Source organism: Cyprinodon tularosa, unplaced genomic scaffold (genome assembly GCF_016077235.1).
Source record: "Cyprinodon tularosa strain WSP-4 unplaced genomic scaffold, ASM1607723v1 ctg402, whole genome shotgun sequence".
Classification (NCBI taxonomy): Eukaryota; Metazoa; Chordata; class Actinopteri; order Cyprinodontiformes; family Cyprinodontidae; genus Cyprinodon; species Cyprinodon tularosa.
In genome coordinates, this window is record NW_024039122.1 from 320,118 (window position 1) to 343,073 (window position 22,956).

A 22,956-nucleotide genomic window follows, 5' to 3' on the forward strand; every position below is an offset into this window, starting at 1 on the left:
GAGGTCAGGACTCTGTGCAGGCCAGTCAAGTTCATCCACACCAGACTCTGTCATCCATGTCTTTATGGACCTTGCTTTGTGCACTGGTGCACAGTCATGTTGGAAGAGGAAGGGGCCAGCTCCAAACTGTTCCCACAAAGTTGGGAGCATGGAATTGTCCAAAATGTCTTGGTATGCTGAAGCATTCAGAGTTCCTTTCACTGGAACTAAGGGGCCAAGCCCAGCTCCTGAAAAACAACCCCACACCATAATCCCCCCTCCACCAAACTTTACACTTGGCACAATGCAGTCAGACAAGTACCGTTCTCCTGGCAACCGCCAAACCCAGACCCGTCCATCAGATTGCCAGATGGAGAAGCGCGATTCGTCACTCCAGAGAACGCGTCTCCACTGCTCTAGAGTCCAGTGGCGGCGTGCTTTACACCACCGCATCCGACGCTTTGCATTGCACTTGGTGATGTATGGCTTGGATGCAGCTGCTCGCCCATGGAAACCCATTCCATGAAGCTCTCTGCGCACTGTTCTTGAGCTACATGAAGTTTGGAGGTCTGTAGTGATTGACTCTGCAGAAAGTTGGCGACCTCTTCGCACTATGCGCGTCAGCATCCGCTGACCCCGCTCCGTCAGTTTACGTGGCCTACCACTTCGTGGCTGAGTTGCTGTCGTTCCCAAACACTTCCATTTTCTTATAATACAGCTGACAGTTGACTGTGGAATATTTAGGAGCGAGGAAATTTCACGACTGGATTTGTTGCACAGGTGGCATCCTATCACAGTTCCACGCTGGAATTCACTGAGCTCCTGAGAGCGACCCATTCTTTCACAAATGTTTGTAAAAACAGTCTGCATGCCTAGGTGCTTGAATTTATACACCTGTGGCCATGGAAGTGATTGGAACACCTGATTCCAATAATTTGGATGGGTGAGCAAATACTTTTGGCAATATAGTGTATTTGCATATGCAGTGTTATTTGAGTCAAGCCGTGTGCTCAGCATGAATTACATACTAAGGTCCTAGCAGGGGCTCCTGGACCTTATTAACCACCAGCATCTGCTGATAAGCCTATCCGGGGAGAGAAAATAGACAAAGTTAAAGAATCCTGAAAGGAAGTAGCTAATTTCTTTAGACATATTTAGTCTCATCAGCTGATCGGACCATTTCAATGAGTCACTTCCTAGATATAGATGGTTTAAGGCGGCCATTGCCATCAGTTCCTACTAGCAATAAGAGACAGAGACTCTAATGATGGGAAACATTTGATGTAATAACATTACCAAAAAGCTACACAACAGATTCCAGTTAACTCATCATTCAGAGTGGAGAGCAGGCACCTCCACCCCCCCCCCAAACCCACACACAGATCAATATAGGCAAAGGAAGGGAGGGGGCTGCAGGGACAGGAAAGGGAGGAGGTGCAGCGGGTGTTAAGAGACTCTAACGGACCCACATGGGCAGGAGGGTAAGTAGGAAAACACTGCCTCTTTATGCTAAGATTGACAGCTAACATAAATAAGTAGAGACACTGGGCTGATTCAGACTTTAATCTTAAACTCATTTTAATGTGGGGATGGTTAAAAATAAGGCTCTAAAATCAGGAGGCATGCAGAATGTTCTTTTTACAATCTGTAAAGAGAAAATAATTAAAATAACAGACATGCTTCAGGTAGGTTAGGCTACTACAGGGTTCGTACACCTTTTCCAAAGTCAAAATCAAGCACTTTTCAAGCACTTTCAAGATCCATTTTAAAACTTTTTCCAGCACCGTAAATTACATCCCAATACATAGTCAAAATGATTACTCGGATGATCAAAGAAAATTACTCCTCTGCCATGGCGTAGTAATATAACCAACCAGTGGGTGTCGCAGTTCAGTATTATCAGTCGTAGAGGTATCAATGCTGTTTTAAGGTCTGTGCCTGGCAATGAATTAAAACTTCGTTTTTTTTTTTTGTTTTTTTTTTTTGGAACGTTGGCGAGGCGGTAGCGTGAGTTTGGCGAGGCTGCGGGAAACACTGCAATACTAACATTACATAATCACACCGTACTCTCAGTCACCCTGTAACTCAACAGTTAGCAACAAAAACAAAGTGAGGACAAAAAAAAGTTCTCTTTGTGGTACAAGCAGTCGTCACTTTGCTGGTGAAATCCGACATTGTCCTCAGTCTGATGCCAAAACAGGGGCACGCAGTGTGACGTAAATACGGTCTGAAAGCCATCCTGGACCTCATTGTCCGAAGGGAATTGCACACTTCCGGTTAACAAATTGAGGAAATATGTATTTAAAATGTTTCATCAAAAAAAATAAATCTCTAAGTTCCTAAACAATGGGTGGTTATTACACAGTAGAGTCAAACTCAGGCCCCTAGGCCCAGTTTGGACCTCTGGGTGATTATATTTGGCCCAAAAGATCATTCCAAATGTCTATTGGCCTGTGATAAAAATGTTTCCATGGAAACCGGGGGAGGGGGGGCGGGGGGTATACAAGACTGACATTCAAGCCAAAACCTTAAACTGATAGATGACCGAAGGGACTACTTTCTGTGTTAACTTTCTTTGTTTTGGTCAGTTTCTGTGTCAAATGAAGCCTTTTTTGGTATTTACCTTAAGATCACCATGTGAACGGAGGTGAAATATTGTGCATTCGCAAGTAAACAAGTAACGTCCCTGGAGAAGGTGGGGAAAGAAAGAGGAAAAAGTCAAACTTTCAGCATAAAAAAGCGCGACAAATGCTGGATACCAAAAGGCATAAGATACAAGTAGCATTTACAATGTGATAATAAGAGAGTTCACTGGATCGGTAGTTAAAGCTACTGGAAAGTTGATTAATGTTTGAAGTTAGTTCCAGCAGATGGGGATGCCATACAGTAATCTTTATATCTGATCATAAAGGCCAGGTTCAAATACATTTGGTTCCACTTCATGATTGTGTCCCACTTGCTGTTGGCTCTTAACAAAAAAACAATTTTATATCTTTATGTTTGAAGCCTGAAATGTGGCAAAAGGTTTAAAAGTTAAAGGGACCGAATACTTTTACAATGTGGATTGTGGAGTTTTTTATGTAGTCATTAGAAATAGAAAACAATCATGCAGGAATTAAAAATAGCCCATACATTTATTTTTTTTAAAGTGGGGGAGTGGCAGTCTAGTGGTTAGAGCAGAGCTTGGGATCCTGAGGTTTGAGCCCCACACCCAGACTGCCACTTTGGGTCCCTGAGAAAGACCCTTAACCCCTGTTTGCTTCCCAGGCGCCCCACGATGGCAGCCCACTTCTCTCCAAGTGGATGGGTTAAATCAGGGGTCGGCAACCTAAACTGCTCAAAGAGCCATATAGGACCAAAAAAAAAAAAATTATCTGTCTGGAGCCGCAAAAATGTAAAAGCCTTACATCAGCCTCGTATAGCAACACGGGCTCTAAGTGTTTTATCCCACTATAGAAGGAGACTATATGGGCTTCATATTTAATAAGCATTCACGATTAAATGTTTATCCTGAAGCAAATGTCACATAGCAGCCTGAGGTGACGGAGGAACAGTGAACGCTCCCATCGCGCACCGCTTCACCACCTTCACTGCACGGTTTAAGTTTTCTTGCAATGATGAATTTATAGAAACACAATAAAGAAATCTTTCTATGGTGGACGTGTTTCTGTTGGGAGGAGTTTATTGAGTCATGAGGAACCAATCAGGAAGTGACATCAGAGCAGAGCTCTCTAGCCCCGAAATCCCACATCCTCTGTCACCATCGTTCCTTGGTCTGATTAATATTTGTAGGATTTGGGGAAAAAATGGAAGAAAGTTCAGAAACCTGCATCAAAGCGCTGCCTGTTTGATCTAAGGACGGTTTTCCATCCTTGCAACCAAACTAGCAGCAGTAGTGGAGTTTGGAAATGCAATCCACTTATTAAATCTATCTTTGCGCTCCTCTAATTTATCCTGCAATCACACCTTTTCTCTCCCTCCCAGCTTGGTGGTGGGCTGCAGATTTAGCCTTCCCTGAAAATGCCTTTCCAAATTTTTATTTTTATTTTTTGACAACCTCTCATTACAAAACGAAAATGCAGGCAATCTTTCAGCCTTGATAATGAAAGCAAATGATTCGGCCTATTTGAATCTGCTTTTCTCATCAGCAATCTTCCTTTTTTTCCCTTTGGGATTCATATTCCGAGACACACCTGCAGCTTTATTTGCCTGGCACCGCGCCACGCTGGTTCCAAGTTATGACCACTGATCTCTATGGCTTTGACGCAAATTATTGTTTAAATTTATTTATAATGCAAATGTTTAAAGCATTGGAAAACATACATTTTTGTTTGCAACCTGCACACCATATTAAAACAAAATACCGTAAATAGATTTTCATAAATTTCTCCAGAGCCGCAGGTTGCCGACCCCTGGGTGAAATGCAGCGCTACATTTCTCCAATGTGAGATTGATAATGCTGAATTATTATTATCATTATTAAATTTGTTGATAAAGATTTGGAAACATGGCATGTTTGCACAGGACTTGATGGAAATGCTCCATCATGTTGGTTTCATGTGTCCACCATCCTTTGTTCCGGCTGACTTCAACACAACTACAATGATGAGCAGGCTCAGGTTTCTGGTCTCTAAATAGATGTATCGACTGATTGCACAAATGGAAGACGAGCCCAGACTTAACCTGAGAGCGAGACCACGGACCCAGATGAGCTAAGCTCTTCCTTCTCCCAGACATGATTAGGACAAAGAATAAAAACCAGTCTGGGATTCAAACGTTTTGTTAACAGAAAAATAATAAATAATGTATAATATAGAAATACATCAATCTGATTTCATCCAGCCACTAAAAAACAAATCAATATAATTACAGTAATTTAAAATGACTCAATATATCAGACATTAATTGCCCGGCTCCGGGAAGTTTTGACGTCATATTGGGTTTTGCGTTGAACAGCAGACTTATTTAGAAGCAAAATACGTCTGTAGAATCAGGCGATCCTAAAGAAAACAACCATCAACTCAATGGTAAGCCAACTATACTCCACAAACACAGACAACAAATAATCTATCGTCAAATTAGAACTCAAAATTTTCACTTCATACCTTGTTCTCGTCTTCTTGGATTTCAAAAACATGCTCTACCGTGGAATTTTTTCTATAACACTCAACAAAAAAGTAATATCCAGTTGTATTACCGATAAAATAAAATCATGCGTCGTAATAATCCACAACAGCTAACTTTTATTCCCGTGGAAAAGTAAAAAAAAATCTAAGAATAAAAGCAAATTTACAGTTTAGATCAGGGGTCACCAACCTTTTTAAGATTACTGAGTCATAGGAAGGGCTACCAACACTGACCCATGCACAGCGAGGGTTCACCTAAACTTCATTATACATTATTAGGGATGCACGATATAATCGGCCCCCTATCGGTATCGGCCTTAAAACTGAATATCGGACATCGGCCACCCCACCGATATTTAACCCGATATTTGATCAGCTTCTGAGTTTCTAAAGTCTAAAAAAAACTTCTTTTTTACAGACTTAAAAACTTCTAAAGACGAGGGAAAAAATATTGATCCATTAAAATATCCCAATATCTTCATATGCTGATATATTGCCATTTAAAAACACCATATCAATCTCTTTTACTAATGAAATATTGCTATATGTCATCGTTATGCTACGAAATCCCCCGAAAATTCACCAAATGTTGCCATATTTTTATATGTTGATATATTGACGCGGTATCGATCTGTTTCACTAACAAAATTTCACAAGAATTTGCAAAATATCACGAGAGTTTGTAACAGAACGATGAAATTTCACGAGATTTTGAAAGTAAAATAGATCGATACCGCGTTTTTAAAAATCAATTTGATATCAGCATATGAAAATATATTTGAGTATATTATTTTTCAAAGTGTCAGAAATGGATAACAAAACTGCTATTTTCAATGACTACTTATTTTTGCCCAGCTTTAACATCGGTATCGATATCGGTTATCGGCTACATAAGTTTTAAAATATCGGCATATCGGATATCGGACAAAATCCCAATATCGTGCATCCCTATACATTATAAACATTTTTATTGTTTCCTTTAATTTCTAATTGTATTTTAGACATTGTCATTTGGAAAGGATCTATAAATTATTAAAAAAGGAGAGAAACAGAATAGAAGTAAATTTTAAACTTAGCCCACTGGTGAATTGTTCTTTTCTAAGAAGTCTGAGGGCACCCCATGTGGTCCATTAGGGGCCCCCTGCTGCCCGTGGGCACCACGTTGGTGACCCCGGTTTAGATTATCTATGTTACGGGGTCTTATTCACCAATCAGTTTTGCTCCCAAAATCAAACATAACTTCCTTTCTCAGTTTCCAGAGTATGTAGGAAACGTCCGGTATGTCAGAAACGCATGTGATGTTGTAGTCTTTGTGCAGCTTAAAAATAGTGTAAAGCTAAATGTAGCTTTTTTTTAATGGTGAAATTAGTCATAAAATTTGAATAATCCAAGTTGGCACACATGAATTGACTTTTTGCAAACAAAAAGGGTCACAGCTTCACAATACTTATGACTAGAGATCTGACACAGTTGTCGTCCACATCATGAACAATAAGTGTAGTGAGTTGGAGAATAAAGAATATTAAAAACAGCATTTTTTTTTTTTTTTTTTTTTGAGGGAGATGTTTGGAGATGTTTAAAGTTACAAAGCTCAGGTTTTGTGAAACGTACAGTTTTACCCATATCTCCAGAAACTAGAAGATCTTAGCTTACAAACGAGAAACATCACAACCATGTGGGATTTATAAAATTTTTACTGGCCAATGGTATTTGAGTATGCAATTCATTTGTGCACAAGATATAAAAAGGTGGGAGCTAAGGGGCTAACGATTTACTGTTACCATAGAGAACAATAGTTCAACTATAGAAGTGAAACAAAATCACCCATTGGTGTTTGGTATGACGCAACATTAAGCTAAAGTTTATATAAAAAAAGTTTGCATTTGTCCTGCAGACTCAGCGGTCCAACAATCAGAAACATCCATCTCCTATAAGCACATCCACTAACTACAACAGCGCCCTCTACAGGTTAAACAGTTTTCAAACATTGCTACCAGAAAGCAATGATCCAAAGGAAATTAAAACTAAAGATAAAAGCTTTTAATGATCCCATTCATCTTCAATCAGATACAGCTGCTGGTGTCAGAATCAGGCTGTGTTCATCAGTACCTTTAAGAACATCCATCTAAATCTAACAAAAAATATAAAATTAATGTATTTTTATTATTTAATAAAAATCAAATCTGGAATGTTTTGAGTCCTGCCCCTGTGCTTTTCTTTTTATTTGACCAAATGTTTGCTCAAGACTACAGATAAAACAATGGCGCCCTCTGCTGACCACATGTGTAATTACAAGTGTGGAACCATTAATAATACGGGCAACATTATCCAAACTACCTTCTGCCAAATCTGCAATAACTATATAATCTGGAATTAAATGGATCCTGGGAGATTATTTATAGAAAAGGCTTTATTTATTTCCACAAACTCGCTCATACTTTCCTGTCTAAAATGTTTCCATCTTAAAGGATGACTCCAACATTTGGTTGCTTTAAAAATAAAAACATTTCCATGACACGCGCATATTTGCACAGAATGGAGACCGAGTCATGCAGCCAACCTCGAGTCCTAAGGTGCTGGTGGAAAAACAAAACAAAAAAAAAAGTTCTAACCAGACTATGAAATGTTTCATAAGTGAGGAGAGAAAAAAACAACCAAAGCTTAAAGGAAACAGCTTCTTGTTAGAAACAGGCGGTCATATAAACCAGGACAGACTGTAGATCCTGGATTGGTTGCGGCGTGCTTTGACAGGCTCTGAGCTCAGGTCATGTGAGCCTTTTAAGGATCGAGTTGACAGATTTTTACGAGACCTTCAGATAAGATCAGCTGAGAAGTTTTTAGCACAGAGGATGGCTGTGCTAAAAAAAACAGTTTACCAGTGCTATTATATATCAGTGCTGCTAATACTGATTCATTTATAAAAATCTGCTTCATAAGTAAACTTGAATGGTTCCTAAAGTATCAGATAATATTTCTCTCAGCAGGTTTTTGCACAGCGTTATTTCCTGCATTAGTAAAGACAATGTGACTGACATGATCCACTGTGGATGGCTTCCTCATTTCTATGAATATGACTATAGAGGAGACGCCAAAAGCAAAACACACTAAACAGCTATTTGTCCTGTTAGTTATGTAACCAGAAGGAGCAAATCACAGCCAGAGGGTCTGATAAATATAACCACGCTAAAGGTTTCTTTGTTCACAGCATTCATGGAAAGAAGGACAGTTTGGAGTTTCTCAGAGTTCTGCAGACTAAGTGGAACTTTAGACTTTAAGGAGTTTGGTTTTTTCAGCATACATTATTTTTAGGATTGAAAGACATTTCAGAAACATCCAAATATGTATAAATATATTAATAAAAATTTATACTGATATCATTCATATAGATATTAAAACATAAATATTGACCAAAATGGTACTGATTCTTTTTATTTTGTAAAAATATAGATTAAGTAAAATAGATTAAGTAGAAAACAATGACTCATGGCCTAACCTGTGAACTCAGTTCCAGTGCAGCGCTACATGGCCAGTGATAACATGGCTTTAGTCGACTACAACTCAAAAATGTTTTAGACAAGTTTTATGTTGCACTTTATAAAACAGCTAAGCTTTACAATTTCTAATGAAAATCAGATTATTTATCAGACGGACAGTTCTTCCCAGATACTAAAATTGCTGGAGATAAAATGCTGTCATGCAGTTTATCAATGCTGTTAGGCAGAAAAAAATTATTTATAGAATTCAAAAAAACTTCTCCTCCACTCCCATTTGTCATTAACTCTCCTTTCTATCTCTTCTTTCTTTCATCTTTTCTTTTTTTTTCTTTTTTCCTTTTCTTCTTCTGTTTTTCTGCTCTACTTACTTTGCAGTGTCCATATAATCTGTAAAACTCCCTGCATAATTATAATAAAGCAATTTATATGCATGAAACAAGTGGAGCTATATGGCGATAGCCGTACTGCTCCACTTGTGAAAGTAAAATCTGTTGGGCTCTTTTTGGCATCAAGACAATTATTCTTATTGCCACATTGCCAGACAGGACACTGTAAAAAAACAAAAAACAAAAAAAAACCTTCTCCTTTATACAAAAGTGTCTCAAAAAAGTTGTGAAAATAGCAATCTAGTTCAGCACATTATATTGGTTAAAGTCGTAGGGAAATCATATTGAAATCATTATGGGTTAACAATGTGAATAAATGTACTTTTTATCAGACCATATTGTCCCAAAATTAAGAAAATTTCTATTTAAAAAATCCTGTCTTAAAATCTGTGGAGTTTTTTCCGTTATCTTATTCAGACCAGTTAGTTATGCGTCAGCTTGTACACCTAAATTTGGCTAATAATAAATCAACGATCATGTCAATCAAATTATTATTTTTTTTTTATCATAGCTTCTTGATTCATATGTTGCAGCTAATATAAGCAATGGTTGAAATAAGAATCTTCGCAGATTAGAAGTGACCGTTACAGGTGTTAAAGGAATAGTACACCCAAAACATGATTAGCCTTCATTTTCTACTCACCCCCATGCTGAACAACACTCTGGAGTACTTTTTTGATATCTCAAATGCATCTGGAGATCTGGGAGGCTTCTTGCTGTCTGCTGACATTCAAATAATGGAGGTCTATGGCGCCCGAGGCAGAAAGGTCCATAAAAGTCCACAAAAAACGTGTCAATATTCCTCCATACTGCTCGTCCAATGTATTCCAAGTGTCCTGAGTGGGTAGCATCCAGAATTTACTCGAAACGAAGTCATTTAGAATGTTTTTAGAGCATAAACAGTAGTGTATAGGATTTCCTGAAAGCGCGCACATGCGCGTTCACGACGCTACGGAAGCCGGCAGACCAAACCAGATGAAAGTGCGCATTCAGCGTCTGCTCTGCCGATAATGCAAGCGTAGAAGAAGAAATGTGCCGTTTACCTGTGCAAAGAAAGAAACAACGAAAGAAAAATGTCTGAGGACTTCAGTGTTGAGGAAGAGCATGAGTTCTTTGCCGAGCTGAATGCGCTGGTTTGGTCTGACGGCTTCCGTAGCGTCGTGATCGTGCAGGTGCGCGCTTTCAGGAAATCCTATACACTACTGTTTATGCTCTAAAAACATTCTAAATGACTTTGTTTCGAGTAAATTCTGGATGCTACCCACTCAGGACACCTTGGAATACATTGGACGAGCAGTATGGAGGAATATTGACACGTTTTTTGTGGACTTTTATGGACCTTTCTGTCTCGGGCGCCATAGACCTCCATTATTTAAATGTCAGCAGACAGCAAGAAGCCTCCCAGATCTCCAGATGCATTTGAGATATCAAAAAAGTACTCCAGAGTGTTGTGCAGCATGGGGGGGAGTAGAAAATGAAGGCTAATCATGTTTTGGGTGTACTATTCCTTTAAGTTGGAGAGCGAATTTTTGGCTGTTTCTTAATTCACAAGAACCCGAGTTCGGACTCGTGTTCTCGCCAAGTATGTTCTTGAGAGGAACACAGGAAAGTGTAGACTCTGCGAGAACGAGATCCCACAGCATTAATATGAGTTAAATGGAACAGAAGCGTACTTGTGACGTCACCACACGCCCGGCTCGTCTGGAGCTGCATCTCACCTCCTGTTATTAATATTTTCTGGATAATAATAAATTCTAACTTCTTATTTAGTGGGGGAATAATAATAAATAGGGATGCACGATATTGGGATTTTGGCCGATATCCGATATGCCGATATTTTAAAACTCATGTAGCCGATAACCGATATCGATACTGATGTTAAAGCTGGACAAAAATAAGTAGTCATTGAAAATAGCAGTTTTGTTATCCATTTCTGACACTTTGAAAAATAATATACTCAAATATATTTTCATATGCTGATATCAAATAGATTTTTAAAAACGCGGTATCGATCTATTTGACTTTCAAAATCTCGTGAAATTTCATCGTTCTGTTACAAACTCTCATTATATTTTGCAAATTCTTGTGGGATTTTGTTAGTAAAATAGATATCAATATATCTACATATAAAAATATGGCAACATTTGGTGAATTTTCGGGGGATTTCGTAGCATAACGATGACATATAGCAATATTTCATTAGTAAAAGAGATTGATATGGTGTTTTTAAATGGCAATATATCAGCATATGAAGATATTGGGATATTTTAATGGATCAATATTTTCCCCTCGTCTTTAGAAGTTTTTAAGTCTGTAAAAAAGAAGTTTTTGAGGAAGAAGAAGTAGAATTTTTTATTTTTTTTTTAGACTTTAGAAACTCAGAAGTTGATCAAATATCGTGTTAAATATCGGTGGGGTGGCCGATGTCCGATATTCAGTTTTAGGGCCGATACCGATAGGGGGCCGATTATATCGTGCATCCCTAATAATTAACACAGCCAGATAAACACAAATCTTTCTTTATTTCTCAATTAATTTAGAGTAAAATTAAAATCATTTAAAAAAAGTCATTCATAGCGTCCCTGCTATAAATCTGTTTCCAGCCATATGGAGTTTGAACTGGATTGTCAGCAAGCGGCTCATAAAACACTCCTGTAATGATTTGTTTTGACATAAGAAACCGTAACTGTTGAGGTTTAAACTGTTGTCAAAAAACATTTAGCAACACTTTTTTCTTCCTGTAACCTGAACCGTCTTGTTTTTTCCTCTGCAGAGATACAATAACATGGGTGAATGGCAGGAGAGATTCCAGAGAGATTAAGCTCAGTCTGTTCTGACTGCTGGGTTCCCATCAAAGGTAGTAGTCATTAACGTGAAAACCAACATGTTACCAATCAGACAACTTGAAGCCATGACGTTGTTTACTAACTAATTTAATTTAGCTAACTATCCCAACTAATCATGGATTCAGAAGGTCTCTGCTGTTTCACTCTAGAAATGTAACTCAAAGTAGATTCATTTCAGTGTGTTCAACCTAAATGTGTGACCCCTAACATCTCTGCTGGACAGCCTTTGTAAACCATCACTTGGTGACACCACCAGGAAAATGTGAAACTCCATCTCAAATGTAGAGTTTTAGCTCCAAACAGAATGAAGCTATCGCTCAGTATGTGAGCAGGAAACGTAGCTGCTCTCCTGCCATGTCTATAGAGCTTCCTATGGCAGGAAGATACCTGGATACAGTTTCCCATCGCTAAAACTGGGCAGCCTGTCAAATGCCTGTAACCCTAAACAGAAGACGATGGTGCACACATTGGCTGTTGAACGTTGTTCATCTACATAACACTGTATAAAACCTCAGAATGTATTTTATAGGAGGTGCTATAAGGAATTTAACCCTAAGCTGTGTTTGTTTAAATACGCTTTAATTAAAGTAGTAACGGTGGTACAACAGGTCACAGGGTAAAAGCACAGTGGCGAAACCTTTTGATGAATATGTAAATATTTATAGTAATTTACAGTAAAACAATCCATTGGACTTGGTTTCCAAGTTTGAAGACGTTCCGCTTCCCATCCAGGAAGCTTTTTCAATTCAAAATGTCAGAAATAGGATTGAGTTCAAGGCTTTATAGAGTAGTCGAACAAAGCCTTGTTTTGGCTTAGAAAACATGCAAATTTAAACGGATGAACGGGTCCCCCCCCTTTGGAATGGGGGTCGTTTGGCTTCTTTTGTTAGCCTACAATGCCCCATACCTGTCTATGTCTCTGAAAGGGGGTCGTTAAAGGGAATTGTTGGTCTGGCTGAATAGGCGAGGTCTTCTGTTCCCCTTTAAAGTGGCTGTGCTGTAATGATAGCGGGAAGGGATTAACTCAATTTTGAAAACCTACAATGCAGCAACTGAGTTAATCAATTGCTGCATTGTAAAAAAATGCTTTGCTTCACTCAAAGCATTGCGGGATACATCTGCCGCTTCAGAGGCCTTTCTTTTCTTCTCATACACTTCGTGGACACTTTTTCTCTTATGCCTTTTTTAAAGCACCACAGTGAGAAAGGTGAGTTCAATGACTGTCTGAAACCGTAGCTCCCCACAGATATACGCCTGAAAATGCACATGCGCATAAAATGATAGCTAACTGGACAAGCATGTATACTTGGGATGGAACGGTTTATGAAAACCGTCCGAACCGTTGGGTTCGACTGTCTTCGATTCAAGGTGTTGCGTTCGGTTCATGCGCTGCTCCTTTTTCTCATAGGCGAAGCGTTTACACTCCAGAGCAGAAGGTGGCGGTACTGCGACCAAAGCCAACCACCAGTAGTAAACAAGAAGAAGAAGAAGCGAAGCAGCGTAGCCGGGTGTAGCAGAAAAAAATCAGTTGTTGTGGAGAATTGTGTGGGTATGGCGAGTGGGAAATAACAGGAGTTGGAAGACGCGCCAGCAGCACTTTATAGGTCTGCTGTATGGGACCGCTTTGCATTTAGAGGGACCTACGATGACGGCGGAAAGAAAGCTGTGGATAAAAGTGAAACAGTGTGCAAGCATTGTGCAACACGTTTTGTTTATGCTAACAGCAACATGACCAACATGTCAGGCTAACCCCGAAATCCCTCATACTCCGTCAGCAACCCCCGCTGCGCTCCAGACCGGCTGCTCAAAGCAAAGCCTACAGCCTCCACTGTGGCTCCCGTCGCGCCGCTCTGAGTTCCTTGGAGATTATAGAGAGCATGCGCCAGATAATTAAATTCAAAGCAGCAAAACATGCGGAAATGATCCATGGTTTTCGCGGATCATTCAAAATAATTACAATTCATTATTTTTGGGGGGATTTTTTCATTAATTTCATAAATTTTTATGGGATTTTGGCGTAACAATCAACATATACCGAATCAAACCGAAAACCGTGACCACGAAACCGTGAATCGAACCGAACCGTGGATTTTGTGAACCATTCCACCCCGAGTTCCTCGTTTTCCCGCCACTTTGGTTCAAATTTTAATTTTTCCCCATTCTCTAGCCTGTTCTCCGCCTCAAGCTTCTTTTACGAAGCCATTTTAATGCCAATTAAGGCCTTAATTTAAAAAATAATAATTCAATAACTTTTAATGATTTTTAATGACCCGCTGAAACCCTGATACCCCTGAAAATGCACATGCGCAGAAAATGATAGCTAACTGGACGAGCACGTATACCTTTAACAGAACACTGTGCTGCCCAAAGAACTGACGGGATCATTCGGTTTTCTAGTGGAAACCCTTTATACTAAAAAAAAAAACATGCGTTACATGAAAGTAAAAATGAGTATCAATTTGTGATGAAGGACAAATTGTAAACATGCTTGAGGTTATTTTCCCCAAAGCAACTAAAGCTTATATTAAAGGGCAAACAGCTCATAGGGCCTTGACATCAGAAAATTAATCAACATTTTTTTTATGGTTAAGCTTTCAGCAACCAAATCACTGCTTCTTTTGTACCAATATGATTTTAATATTCACTGCATGCCTTAAAAGCAACAGACATGTTGACATAATCCTTATCTTTAAACATCACAAAACTCAGGCGATGCTGAACGCAGCCCATCTGGCCCACAAAATATTCAATCATCTAAACTGAATCCAACTGGCGGGGCAGGGCTACATGACGTTCTGATTGGTGGACACCTGCTCACATGATGCGGCTCCTTAACCGCAGCCCTCGTCTCAAGTTCAAGATGAAGGTCCTCGGGGTTCAGCGGCAGGTAGTTCATATCGATATAAGCTCTTAATCTCCTATTTAAGCCTGACAGCAGGCAGACGCTTTGTCTACTGAGCAGAATGTCAGACAGATTTACTATCATGTTACATCAGGTCAAACATGACACCTTTGGCAGACCCTACACCATGCAAGAGCTGATTTATGTTCTAATGGCTCTTAAATCATTTAGAAATCTAAATGCAATCTTAGTCATCCTCAGCATCTGATATAATCAGCATGGAGGATGTTCTTACATCTTCAGACAGCTTCACATCGTTTGTTAGAGATTTATTGGCTTTGGCATAAACTTGCTTCTACTAAGGGAGTTAACCCAGAGTCCACAGAGAATCAATGTTAATTACCACTTTTAAATGTAAATATATTAATATATTAAGGTTTTACAAGGTTTCTACTCTTTTTATGGAATTAATTATTGCATTTCAGCAACAGAGAGACACTGTTGTTTTATTTTCAAACATTATTTTCTATAAAACATTCCCAAAGGTGTATCAAGAATATTTATATTATTTCAAAAAGGTTTAGCACTTTTTTTTTGATATTTTCAAAGTGAAAATCATAACTTCATTACATATAATTGAATATTTACAGCCTTACATTCTTATGACTTTGATAATATGGCCAACAGATAAAGCAAACCCCAAATTTAAGGGGCTTTATTAAACATTCATTGTTCCATATGAGTTATAATAAAGCGCATTTCAAATAGAAATGTTTTAGAAAAGTGTGCACATTTGTTTCCATTATTGTTCCAAGCAATTTGGAATACATTTAAAGGAAATCTTTGGTCATAAGTAGAATTCAAACTTCTGAAAGTACTTTAAATATAAAATTATTATTATTATTATTAAGTAATATTCATTTGACTCTGCTTTACTGGAGACATCCACGTTTGTCAAAGAACACTACTGCCACCTACTAACGGCAATATTTATTTATTTTCATGATACTTTATCATCTCCGATAATTTCTTTTTAACCTAATAAAACAATTTGGATGCACATCAAAGAGCAGTAGAAGACTTTGTAGATTTGATGCAGTGACTGGTGCATTTCTGCTGTTCAACATCTGGCAGACTGTTACAGCAGCTTCTGAAACTGGTCATATTTGTAAGGCGCCAGCTGTAGGGTTGTCAAAAGTATTGATACTCAAAAAAGTATTGATACTGAAACGTTGTATCCAGATACAATACTCATTTTCAAAAGTATCGATACAGCCATCTAAAGTGCAGAATAGTGGAAAATGCACTTTCTGAACACTGTGATTGAATAATTCTGTGCATTTTTCAGTTTCAGACCTTTTTTTTGTAACAGGTGCAGCTGCTGAGAATTATTTTTGTTTAACCGGTTTGGCTAGTGTCATTGTTCTGCAAAACATAGCCAAAGAAGGAACACTTAATTTTAATTTTGCAAGTTTTTTACCAAGCTTGCTTAATATTGTGCAAAGCATACAACCTCAAAATATTATTCTTATTGTTTTTTATTTATTTCTTGTATGTTTTTAGTAATGAAAATATTTCTGTTGAATTTTAGAGTCTTTGTTTTTATCCTTGTGGTATCGAAAAGGGTATTGAGTATCAAATATTTTACTTAGTATCGGTATCGAGTTGAAAAGTTTAGTATCGTGAAAACTCTAGCCAGCTGCAAAAAAAATAAATAGAAAATGTAACCTTTGGGAAGTGATGAAGATCAACAGTTATACACTTATTCGAAGTCTTTGTTTTTTTTTTTTTTTTTTTTTTATTTTACATTACAAGAATCTTAAAGAATCTTTATATTGGTGTTAAATTCCTGCTGCCTTGTTCAACAACTGACCGTTATAAATTTTGACACTCTCCTGCTGCATGAGACAAGGTTTACTGCAGCATTGGTCCAATAAGTAACCCTGTTTAATGGAAAAGTCCGGTCAGCAAGGAGTGACCAATGGATCATTATCTATATTAGGGTTCTTCAAGGTTTTCCAGGCCAAGGACCCCCAAACTGATGCTGAGATGGAGCGGGGACCCCTTAATTATATTGTATGAAAATGTGTTATATCAAACTGGTCCTATAGTCCCTCTATTACATATGAAGTCATGTAATGAAAGTATTTATTATTATTAAAGTATTTCTGATTCCTGGTTGATGGGACAGGTGTTGTGAATGAAACGGTGTCCAGCTTGAAAGAGCTCCTGTGTGTCGCTGAATGTGTGCATTGATGACTGAAAGACATCTTTTGCCTCCATTTATCTGTTTAGCAAAATGTGTTGAATTCATGTTAATGTGGATTTAAAGACATTTCAATTAGTGGAAAAAATATAAAATATAAAAAAAATATATATATAAAAAAAGTAATCTTTCGGGACCCCCATGCAGTATGTCCGTGGACCCCTTAGGGGTCGCAGACCCCCTGTTGAACAACGGCGATCTATACCTAAAACTAAAACGTTTGAGGTGATTTACTGAAGTAAGAGTTAATCAGTAAATAAATAAAAACAATAATTTTCATTCACGATCACCGAGTATGGGAGTCTGCCATCTTCCAGCAGTGACGTCACGGTGCGGTAAGCCTAGCGCCATTCTCCCCGCTTTCCAAGCTAAATCAATGGGAACTACTAGACACATCTGCAATCAACAACAATTATTGAAGATTTCCAGAGGACTTCACCATTGAAATTCACCAGAGCTATAGTGAAACTGACAATGCCCACGTGCATGGCAGCTGGATGGTGGAATACATCGGGGAAAAGTGAAAAAAAGAGTTATTTTAACTTTAACTATAAGTCACGAGTTGGTCGTTGGATCGCCAACTCGAAGAGGGAGGATTTGCCATCGAACTTCTGGCCAGAAAAAAAACACGTCATCAATCAGTTACTCTCTCTGTTTTGCATAGTATACTGGTTAGGGCTGGGCGATAATTCAATAACAATATATATCGATCGATAGACGTGTGGCGCAATAGAAAAAAAGAGGGTCGATAAAAGTTCGATAAAAAAGAAATGCAGTTTTCCTTCCTTCTCATTGTAGCCTAGCATGTAGGTTTATGCTAGTCACTGCTTCCTCCCAACCAATCACAATCGCGGACCCAGGCACGCCGTCACCAAGCGCCGCCCTCTCAAACCACAACACAGAGCACATGAAGATGTCGCAAGGAGAGGCGGAGGAAATTATTTCAAAAAAGGGTTTTTGTAGTTCAGCAGTCTGGCAGTATTTCGGTCATGGCAAGTCGGACCAAAAACAAACCACAGTCATCTGGAAAATGTGTCGGGAACCAGTGAAAACGAAGTCTGATAACGCAACCAACCTTTTTTTTTTTTTATCGTCTCTCTCAGCCGCTCACACCCGCAGGAGTACGAGCTGTATAGGCCCCGACGCGGCTCTCCTCCGAGGAATCTTCGGAAAATATATATATATTTTCAGTTCTGGGCAGTTTCCCACGTAGTTCTAACAATTGAGATAAAAATGCTGAGGGGCCAGAAACTTCAAAGTAATAACTCAGGTTAAAGCAGGAAACGGGGGCGGCGGCGGTGGGGGGGCATTTATTTATTTGTTATATTTATTTTGGTCACTTTAGTTTATTCTTTGTCGGTATTTAATAACATAACTCAGGTCTCTTAAGTTATTTTTCTTTAAAACAATTCTGTAATGGTTAAAAAAGTTGGTTAAATAAAGATTTAATTCGAAGTCTGTGTTTTTTATTAAAATTAAATCATTTAGCAATATTATAAAAGTCAAGGCAGAGCTGCACATAAAATATGGTTTCAAATCTTTTCAATAATTATCGATATCGATCAATATGCATTTTTTTTATCGATAAGCTTTTTTTCTATATCGCCCAGCCCTAATACTGGTTTTCGCCATCATGGATAATAGCGCGTTGTGACAAACACCAGATACAGCACTGGGACTTGATCAACAGCCGATACCGCACCGTGACGTCACTAACCAGTAGGTGGCAGTAGCGTTCTTTGACAAACATGGATGCCTCCAGTGAAGCACTTTCACATGAAAATTACTCTGAATTAAAAACACTGATCATTTATTGAACAGGATGGAATAATTTAATACTTAAAGTACTTTCAGAAGTTTGAATTCTGAATATGATCGGACTTCTCCTTTAATAACTATCTGTTATCAGGATCAAATGAGAAAGAGCCTCTTTACAAGAAACAGAAGTAAAGCTAAACGTGTCCTCCTGTGAATAAACAAATAAAATGTCCTTTCTCGTCTTAAACACCGCTCCCATGGGCACTTTTTCACTTCTCATTAGAAAAAAAAAAACAAGCACTTGACTCTGGGTTTATCCTTCTGTTGTGAAATCTAGTGGTTTCTGACTCACCAGCTTTCAGTTTCTTATATCCAGATAACATCTACCTAGCAGCAGTCAGACACATTGCTCAGGTCAGTTACTGAAAATGAAACTATTCTCCTGTTCCAACTGTAAACCCAACCCTGTACACTGATTACATTCATCAGCCCTATTTGTTCAGTGCAGGAGCTAATTTTCACATCATATTGACAAAGCTTGTTGTTGATGTGCCGCGACTCACATATGATCCAAAGGGACGTTTTACTCTTAACTCAGAGTTCAACATCATATTGGTTACGCTTTGCAGCCAGGACAGCCTCGACTCTACTGGGAAGGCTGTCCTCATGTTCTAGAAGTGTGTCCTATCACACCGAGGTCAGGCTTGCTGGGGGAGGAAGGGTACCTCTCTAAAATGGCTCCACAAAGTTGGGAAGACAGAAGAGTAAGAGACAATTCTGTCATTTCTTAGTCAGAATTGAGTGATTCCATATTTTTTTCCTCTCTGCTTGGTCTAATAAAGTAACCGTCACTGACTAGCACATTTATTTTCTTGATTCCTTTTAGTTTCTTAAAGCCAGTTGCAGTTTGAAATTAGTGTTGTGTCATATCACATGATATGCTTTTTAAAAAAACTAAATTCAACAACTGAATGAACATCCTCTGAGGTCGGTGGTTCCATCATGTCTGCCAGGGTTTGTAGACCTGGGGGACGTATGACTTGGAAAAAGCTGCCTGACCAAGGAAATCTATTCCATGAGGCCAGGGCTCGATGTTAACCATCGCCCGATCTCCCGGGGCAAGTAGTTTTTATTGTCGGGAGAGTATAAATTTCATTGCATTTGCCCGCCGGGCAAGTGCAATGATCGCAAAAAAATATTTATCCCTCAAAATTACTGTAAAATCACCGACATTCGCTGAAAACGACCCAGAAGCATTGCCGGCGCAATTTTTTGTTGTTTTGTTCACATTCTCGCATTATTTGAAAAAGCCACGTCATTTTCCACTAGATGGCGTGATTCAGCTCTTGGGGAGAGAATTCTGCAGAGCAGCAGCTGGATGATGAATTTAATCTAAACTATAATACACGCTAGATTAAAAATGATCAGTCAGGGATAGGGATGGGAATCGAAAACCGGTTCCTGTTCAGAACCGGTTCCGTATTTTTCGATTCCATGGCATCGTTTGGCAGCTCGCTGAATGATTCTTTTTTCGATTCCCGCAGCACCAGAGCCGAGAGCGCCGGCTCTGGGGAGCACGACTTACGTCACGTTTTTACGTAAGTTACGCAACTTACGCAAGTTACGCAAGTTACGCAAGTTGGAAGAACTATTCGAGGAGGAAGACAACGTGCTGCGGTCACTTTGTGAATCAAAGCCCCGTCTTTCCTTAGCCCAGAGGGTAGATCAGGAAATCCAGCTCTATAAAAGCTTGCCCTCCATCCCCTGCAGGGATAGCGCCACACTGTGGTGGTGGAACAAGCAAGATACGCTGCCCTTGCTATCTGGACTGGCTGAAAACTACCTCTGTGTGCAGGCTTCCTCCACCCCATCTGAGAGGGTGTTCTCCACGGCTGGAGACACCATAAGCGCTGAAAGATCCCGTATCCTTCCAGAAAAAGCAGATATGCTCATCTTTCTGCAAAAGAACTGTTAATTTTCCCTACTACTGTTTTATAATTAGTATTTTTTGTTATTTAAAATAGGTTATTATCCCATCATTTGTTATTAGACATTGTTGGTTATTAAGTTTGTTCTTGTATTCATTTTTCATTTAAACACAGATGTTACTCCAGTTTCACATTTCCTGTGGACATCTTGATCTTTTTGAGTTTGTAAGATTGTGCAATAGTTAAGTAAACAAAGTTGATTCTGATAATCAAACTGTTTGTTCTCCTTTTTCCCCCAAATTGGAATTGAAAAAAGAATCGATTAAGAATCGAATCGTTTCATAGAATCGAAAAGGGAATCGGAATCGTGAAAATCTTTTCAATTCCCAACCCTAGTCAGGGATTAGGAAAATAATAATAATAATTCTCTTAGACATTGGAGTGGTGCATTTAAATGTTATAGAGCAAAACATGTTAAATTGGTGAGTAGTAGTAGTGTAAGTTTTTAACCTGTCAAGGTTTTTTTAGATTTCTAACATTACAATTTATATTTTTCCAAGCACACAACAGTTTAAAGCAAAGTTTAGTTTGAAAAGAATGTGCAGGAGGGATTGAAAAGCATGTTAACGCGGTAATGTAGGCCTGAGTTCATTATCTGACGCATGCATATACACACCGGGAACCTGGAAACTTTCTGAATTACAAAAAAACATTTGAAAAACAAACATGTTTCATTGATATATATACAAAAATGAATATTAGGAACTATATTAATCAAACATTATACTGGGCAAGTAAAAATTGTTTCGGGGCAAATTAAATCTGAAAGTCACTTGCCCGAATCCTTAACATCAACCTCTGCATGAGGCTCTCTTGTTTTGGAGCTAATCTAAAGGCCTTAAGAAGTTCTGTAGCCATTGGCTCTGCAGAAAGTTAACCTATACTCTAATGTTGGGCGATAGTACAATACGTATCGTACGGACAACAGAAAAGTGTCTATGGTGCCCATTCTCATTTCTAACACCATACAATGTTATCACTAGGGCTGGGTATTATTCGCCAAAGTCCTGAATCGATTAATTTTGATTCGATCTGTTTTTACACTAATAAAAGTGGTTCAACTGTGTTTCAAAATACTTGTGCATTTTATTTTTTTCCTGTCATATTAAACACAAAGTGCAAACTTGTAAATCGGACATTTGTAACTTGAGATGTGAACAAAACTGTCTCAAAAGTGCAAACTTGTTTGTGAAAAGTGAAAAAGTGAAGCCTCACTCGAGCAAGCGGACGTGACACAGCAGACATTCATGAGCTGCATTATCTTCTCTGCACAAACCATGTTTGCAGGGTTGTCTGTAACAACTACAGGGTGTTTTATGGTCAGCCCCCATTTGTTAATGTCTTCAGTCAACCTATTGGCTGTATTGAGAGCATCTTTCCTACTCATTTGAATGTGAACGTCACACGCATCACTATAAAATTAATCGATTTCATTTCCTAGACATCGATTTTGCAAAAATGTAAAGGAATCGATTCAAAATTGATTTTTTTATCCAGCCCTAGTTATCACTATATTGAAATATCACCATATATCGAAATTAAATGTATAGATAAAAAAGCAACCTCTGTATATGTTCATCAGATGATTGATCACAGCTCTATCTGCCAGAGTGGCGGTGCAAAGGAAGCCCATTATCACTCAGTTTTAGGTAAAAATTAGGGATGCACGATATTGGGATTTTGGCCGATATCCGATATGCCGATATTTTAAAACTCATGTAGCCGATAACCGATATCGATGTTAAAGCTGGACAAAAATAAGTAGTCATTGAAAATAGCAGTTTTGTTATCCATTTCTGACACTTTGAAAAATAATATACTCAAATATATTTTCATATGCTGATATCAAATTGATTTTTAAAAACGCGGTATCGATCTATTTGACTTTCAAAATCTCGTGAAATTTAATCGTTCTGTTGCAAACTCTCGTGATATTTTGCAAATTCTTGTGAGATTTTGTTAGTAAAATAGATCGATACCGCGTCAATATATCAACATATAAAAATATGGCAACATTTTGTGAATTTTCGGGGGATTTCGTAGCATAACGATGACATATAGCAATATTTCATTAGTAAAAGAGATTGATATGGTGTTTTTAAATGGCAATATATCAGCATATGAAGAAATTGGGATATTTTAATGTATCAATATTTTTCCCTCGTCTTTAGAAGTGTTTAAGTCTGTAAAAAAGAAGTTTTTGAGGAAGAAGAAGAAGTAGTATTATTTTTTTTTTTTTAGACTTTAGAAACTCAGAAGCTGATCAAATAT

At 38.4% G+C, this 22,956-nt stretch overlaps 1 protein-coding gene across 4 annotated transcripts in view; it reads right to left on the minus strand.

Moving 5' to 3' along the window:
• slc12a7b (solute carrier family 12 member 7b) overlaps positions 1–22,956 on the minus strand; it is a 109,847-nt gene that overhangs the window by 77,913 nt on the left and 8,978 nt on the right. The window lies entirely within an intron of this gene.